We start from the raw sequence: 6344 nt of genomic DNA on the forward strand, positions 1-6344 counted from the left end.
TCTTTTTAGTTGTGGTCTAGAATACAGACACTGTAATAGGTTGCTGAACTGGAGGAAGAGTTACGCTTATTGTGAAGGGGACATGAAGGGACTATGTATTTGATATTGCTAGATTTTTACAACCAGATAAAATTTAATGTTGGTACATAGGGGTGTCATTGGAAATGAAAAGATTCTGTTGTGTGACAAACACTTGAGTGATTTTTTTCAAATTATTTATTTGAGGGAGGGATGGAGGAAGAAAGAGAGAGAGAGATCCCACCTTCTCATTATCTAAGTTTTAAAGTCTGCAACAGCGGGGACTGGGCTGGGTCACAGATGTGGGACAGAAATGCAATCCGCTCATGTGGGTGTCAGCGACCCATTCACTTTGAGCCATCACCACTGCCTCCCAGGATCTCCATGAACAGGAAGCTGGAATCAGGAACTGGACCGAGGAAGCAAACTTGTGTGCCTGATATGGAAAACAGGCATTTTTTCAAAATAGAACAAGAGCTTTTTATTTTACATTTTTATTCTCAACTTAATGGAAGAAACTGCTGTTTCTCTCATAGACTTTTAACTTTCCTTTTGCACATTCGAAATATCTATGAACTGATTTGCCGTGCATATTTTATGCATTCATTATACATACAGGCAAATCACTTATGTCAATATGTAAATGCTAAATTGAGTCACATGCTGAGTATCCATTATTTAAAGATGGCATAAAATCTAGTTCATTTTTAATTTCCTTTGTTTCTAGTTTATGAAATGAACACTACTTTTTTATGTATCTTAGAAATAATAGATTTCAAGTTACATATAATTGTAGTTTTATATAAAATATATTTTATGGCCTGACACAAAAATATTTTAACTTTATCTATGATTATAATCCCAAGTAATCATCACCATGTTCTTTTATACCTAGAATTATAGGATATGATCATAATTAAGTGATCTTTTAAGTCATTTATGTTGTTAATTTTGTAATGTGGATTGAAGCTTTTCAGAAGTGTCCTAAATGCACAACACAGGATAAGGAAAACACAAAAGAAAAGAACACATCCTCAGTACAGCTGGAAGATCATTCAGTGGTGCTGTCCGGTAGAGGTTTGTACTCAATGTTTAAGTTCATAGCCGACAGGTTATTTTTCATAGACTTACTGCCTTCTGTCCATTTCAATATATAAACTTTAAAAAGTTGATATTGGATCTTATGAGGAGTTATAGGTTTTAACTTTACTCTCCTCATTAAATCTATTTTTAAAATCATAGTTAACTAAGCATTCGAGTTTGAAAAGATGTTTGGGTACAGAAAAACTCTTCTTTTATGCTAATTCCTTCTGAAGAAAAAATTAAATACCTAAAATCTTGTTTTCTAAATGGCCTGGTGTCTTGGGGTGGGGGTGACTTGTTTTGAAGAACAAGCCTGTGGCTTCTTGCAAGGAAGACACTTTTGTTGTGGAAGAAACTGCTACTATTTTTCTAAAAAAGAAGAAACATGGGAGGAGAGCAGGAATTTATGCCGGAACATGGATTCTAGCCTTGTGAAGATTGATGACATCCAGGAACTGGTATGTTCACTTAGTTAACCTTTATGAGAAGCTTGCAAAGACTGAGTTAGGCTACCTGTGTTGGCTTTCCTTGAGTCTTATTTGACTGCAGGGTGGAAACACTTGTATTTGTAGAGGGGAAGACATGCTTTAAGGACCTAAATAATTTCACTTTCTAAAGGAGCAGAGGTGGCTTATTGTGTGCGCCATGGAATTATATTGAGTCCTTACTACTTATGTTTTCATGATTTGTGAATGATAAAAAAAAAAAACACCTGAATGAGTAAATTAGTTGGCACTTAATTTTAGTGATTCTTCAGAGCCCTAGAGCAATAAAGTATATTTTAAACCTTCTTCTACAATATCTCTATGTATTTCATAGGTTTCAAAAGAGAAAACATTATAAGTTTCTTCTTATAGAATTTAACTAAAGTGGAAAAATAATGGAGTGTGTATCTGGGACAGAGAACAGGAAAGAAAAGTGAAATGGAGAGAGTAAATTGCATTTGGAAATAAAATCAATTTTTTTGCCTAACATTTGAGTACCCAAGGAAAGCATTTAAAAGGAATAAAATATAACTGAAATAATTATGAAAATATACACTAACGTTAGGTTTACAGTGTGTCAGATCTTAATATGCATTATTTCAGTGCATAAAAACTTCCACATAGGTAATGCCATTCCCATATTTTAGACAAGGAAGAAACTCAAGGAGTTTAGTTTGTTTGCCTTTGCTCACATAGTAAGTTAATTACATAATCTGCTTTAAAATTTGTGGCTAGAGTTCTGATTTCCATAGCTGTATGATATTCGTGGTATCACATGGAGAGACGTTACTTAGTCATTCTCTAGGTGATGGGAATTTGGGTTGTTTCCACTGCTGTTGTGATGAGCAGCTCTTCATTAACCGTCCTTAGACACGTCAGCTGTGCACGCCTTTCATGTGTCTCCTCTGCAGTTCATCACAAACCTGTATGAGTGCAATTATTGGGTGTTTCCAATTTTACAAAATAATGCCACAATATTTTTCAATTTGCTTTTTCTGCTAGTATGAAGATATTCTATTGTTTCCTACCATCCTAAAATCTTGTGTTTGCTCTATGTAAAGAATTTCCTTGTAGCTTTGTTTGCCTTTACTTGATCTCCACTGAACTTGATATCCTTTATTGTACATATATGTTTTCTATGAACATTTTCTTCATTTTTTTCTTTTGGATGATTTTGCTTTCCAATTGATTTATATGAACTAATGTTTTGTTCTTGGAACTACATTACTATATGCATGTCCAGATTTGAAACTTCCCTGCCCATGTTCTTCAAGGCGTGTTTTGATGAAGAGAAGTTCTAAGTTGAATGAATCCATACTTACCAATCACTTTTTTAGTATTATGCTTGGAGATTTTTGTGTCTTTCTAAAGAAGTTCACCATGGTCCTTTCTTGATATCTTTCAAGCCACAAAGATGCAGGAGATTCAGACTTTTAGAACTTTCACTTCCATGGCTTCTCTGCACAGTAGATGAACTAAGATTGTCTTAAGTGAAATGATTAGTATTTTGTACAAGTCCTTTGTAGATAAAAGGCTATTATTGATGTAATAAGTAATACTAGTAATTCTAACTTGTGCACAGAATTTCATTCAATCACACATCAAATACACTTACTGGATTGGATTATACCAAAAAGAAGATACAAATGAGTGGAAGTGGCGGGACAACACGAAACTTGCTCAACAACTGTAAGTTTGCATTTCACATTCTATGAGGTGGGAAATCACATAGTGTACTAGAGGATCCTGAGTGCCATGGAGCACTATTCAGTCCCTGCTGGGTCAGGGAGTACAGTTCGTGTGGGGGGCAGTGGAAGGAAGAGGTTTTATGTTTTTAATGGGGGAGACACAGGTGATCTAATGTGATAATGGTGTTGGTATAATGATTTAAAGGAGGTGAATGAGAAAGCTAAGGGAGCTCTCTGATGGGGTAGGATCCTGGAAGGAAGACTAACTGGTGTAGAGATGGGGGAGTGCATTTGGTTTTCTCGAGGAAACAGGAAGAGGATCTGTGATACTGGAGGAATCTGAGTAAGGAAGGAAAAGTAAGTCAGAGAGATGACATGGATGAGATCATCTAGGAATGAGAGACCACAGAAAGACTTTGATTTCTCTTTTTTTCTTTTGACATGTAGAGTTATAGATAGTGAGAGAGAGACAGAGAGAAAGGTCTTCCTTCCGTTGGTTCACAGCCCAAATGGCAGCTACGGCCGGCGCTGCGCCGATCTGAAGCCAGGAGCCAAGTGCTTTCTCCTGGTCTCCCATGTGGGTGCAGGGCCCAAGCACTTGGGCCATCCTCCACTGCCTTCCTGGGCCACAGCAGAGAGCAGGACTGGAAGAGGAACAACCAGGACTAGAACCTGGCGCCCATGTGGGATGCCAGCGCCGCAGATTGAGAATTAACCAAGTGATCTATGACACCGGCCCTAAGACTTTGACTTCTTAATGAGTGCAGTGATTGTCTTTTGGAGGGTTTTGAGCTGAGGGATGACAAGGACAGCCTTCCTATTCTAAAAAGTCCCCTGGACATTGTGTGGTCCTTAGGTGGTGAATGGGAGATACAGATTGCAACTAAGAGAGTCACACTGAAAGTCAGTTGTCATCAACCAAGTGAGTGATGGTGGTGGTTTGGTCAAGAGAGATAGGGAGGGTGCTGGGGAAACGGAACCAGATGCCAGACCTACTGTGAAAATGTGTGAGAGGAAGAGAATTCAGAGATGGCTGCCAGGTTTTAGTCCAGCAATGATGACAGTAGAGCTGTCATTAACTGTTATGAGGAGCATCAGGCATTCAGTTTTAGTGACAAGTTTGATACATCCATTATACATTTTGATATCTGTGGGCATGTCACATAGACATGTTGTGCATGATTGTAAACTTCATGTAAAAAATCTGTCTTAGGGATGTGTATTTAATGTGTGTCAATGCTGCAGGGGTGTGGGCACTATGAGATGATATTTTGAGTACTTTTTTATGCTTTATTTTATTAGAAAATTAGAGTTGGAGAGAGATCCTCCATCTCCTGGTTGACTCCCCAAAAAGCCACAATAGCCAGAGATGTGCCAGGAGCTTCATCCAGGTGTCCCATTTGGGTGACGGGAGTCCCAGGACTTGGGCTCTCTTTTGTTAGTTTCCCAGCACATTGACAGGAGCTGAATTGGAGGTGGAGCAGGCATGAATTGAACAAGAGCTCATATGGGATGTTGGCATCTCAAACAGCAGCTTAATTCACTGTGCCACAAGGCCAGCCCCTGTTGTGGGTGTTTTGATTGCTGAGATATCCAGACCCTGATCCACGGGACACCCAAACATTTAGCTATTGTGGTGATGAGGATGATTACAAGAGGGTCCTAAGAAAAGTAGTGAGATTGAAAGGAGGAAACCAGTAAAGAGCAGTGGGATACCTAAAAAAGGCACAACTAAAGTAATGTGCCAAGTTAAATGGTTGGTGACTTCTTGCCAATAATAATTTTGTGAGTTGAAATTATTATTATCAGACTCATATATCTGCTGGGAAATTCAAATTATATACTTTTTTCCATATATCATAGCATAGTCCTATAAGTTAGAATCCATGTTGAATATTCTCATTGTCCAACATCACAAAATATCAACACTCTGTTTGGTGGACCAGACATGAGCTCAGTGGGAGTAAGGTCACCTTGTGTGTGAAATGCCAACCAGCTCCTCCTAGTGCTGAAGGTGAGGACCGGGCTGTGGCCTCCTGCTATATGCCCATCAATCTGAGTCACAGGACACTGGAGCTGTCTTTGTACCTAATTATAATGTGTTACTAATAACCTTACCTTATTTAGTAACTCTGGTGAGTTTCTGAAGTCTCAGAACTTCCAGAGTGAGCCCATCTAAAGCCTACCCACTGTGTTCTGTGTACCTAGTCCTCATCTGCAGTCATTCACCAGTATGAACTGTCCCTTAGCTTTAGAAATACTTACACCTTCTGATTTGCCACCTGTACATCTGTCAGAGGGATTTTGTGTTCACTTAATAATCACACACACACACATACACACACACACACATTTTTAAATTGTGACAATGAAATATTGCCCAAAGAATGATATTCTAAAATAAATATATTCTCTGACATAGGACTTTCCGTCAATCAAATAAAGTGGGTGAAAAATGTGGATGCCTGAAGCCACAATACATTAATAATGCTGATTGTTCAAGATCTTTTCCTTACATATGTGAGAAGAATAAGCCCTTCTTCAATAATTAGTACAACCTTTATGGATAGCAGTATGGAGATTCCTCAAAAGACTGAAAATGTTTCTGCCACATGACTCAGCCATCCCTCCTCTAGGAATATATCCTGCAGTAACAAAGTCCACAAGGAAAGCGATTCCTGGACTCCCATGTTTACAGCAATCTAATGTTTAATAGCAAATATATGGAATAAACCTATATGTCCATAAACTGATTACTGTATGAAGAATATGTATGTGATGAAATATTAGTTAGCCACTAAAAATAATGAAATCCTAATGTTTGCAACAAAATGAATGCAACTATAGATCATTATGCTAAGTGAAATAAGCCAGACAAGGAAAAACAAATATCAAAAGTTCTCTCATATTTGGATAATAATATATAATTTTATTAAAATGATATGAATTTCTTATTGTTTACTATATGCATAGGTAGAAGTATTCTCTTCACTGAATTGTATCATATATATAACAATTCACCCTCCTTTCCTCACTTCATGATCATTGACATGAATTCCATGTGATATTA

At 37.7% G+C, this 6344-nt stretch overlaps 1 long non-coding RNA gene across 1 annotated transcript; it reads left to right on the top strand.

The window, feature by feature from the left end:
* Positions 1 to 725: 725 nt before the first annotated feature.
* On the top strand, positions 726 to 3428 carry LOC127489637 (uncharacterized). Its single transcript, XR_011378579.1, has 3 exons — positions 726 to 1095; positions 1408 to 1559; positions 3169 to 3428. It is a non-coding gene; the product is annotated as an uncharacterized lncRNA (long non-coding RNA).
* Positions 3429 to 6344: the final 2916 nt, after the last annotated feature.

Source organism: Oryctolagus cuniculus, chromosome 9 (assembly GCF_964237555.1).
Source record: "Oryctolagus cuniculus chromosome 9, mOryCun1.1, whole genome shotgun sequence".
In the NCBI taxonomy this organism is placed as follows: Eukaryota; Metazoa; Chordata; class Mammalia; order Lagomorpha; family Leporidae; genus Oryctolagus; species Oryctolagus cuniculus.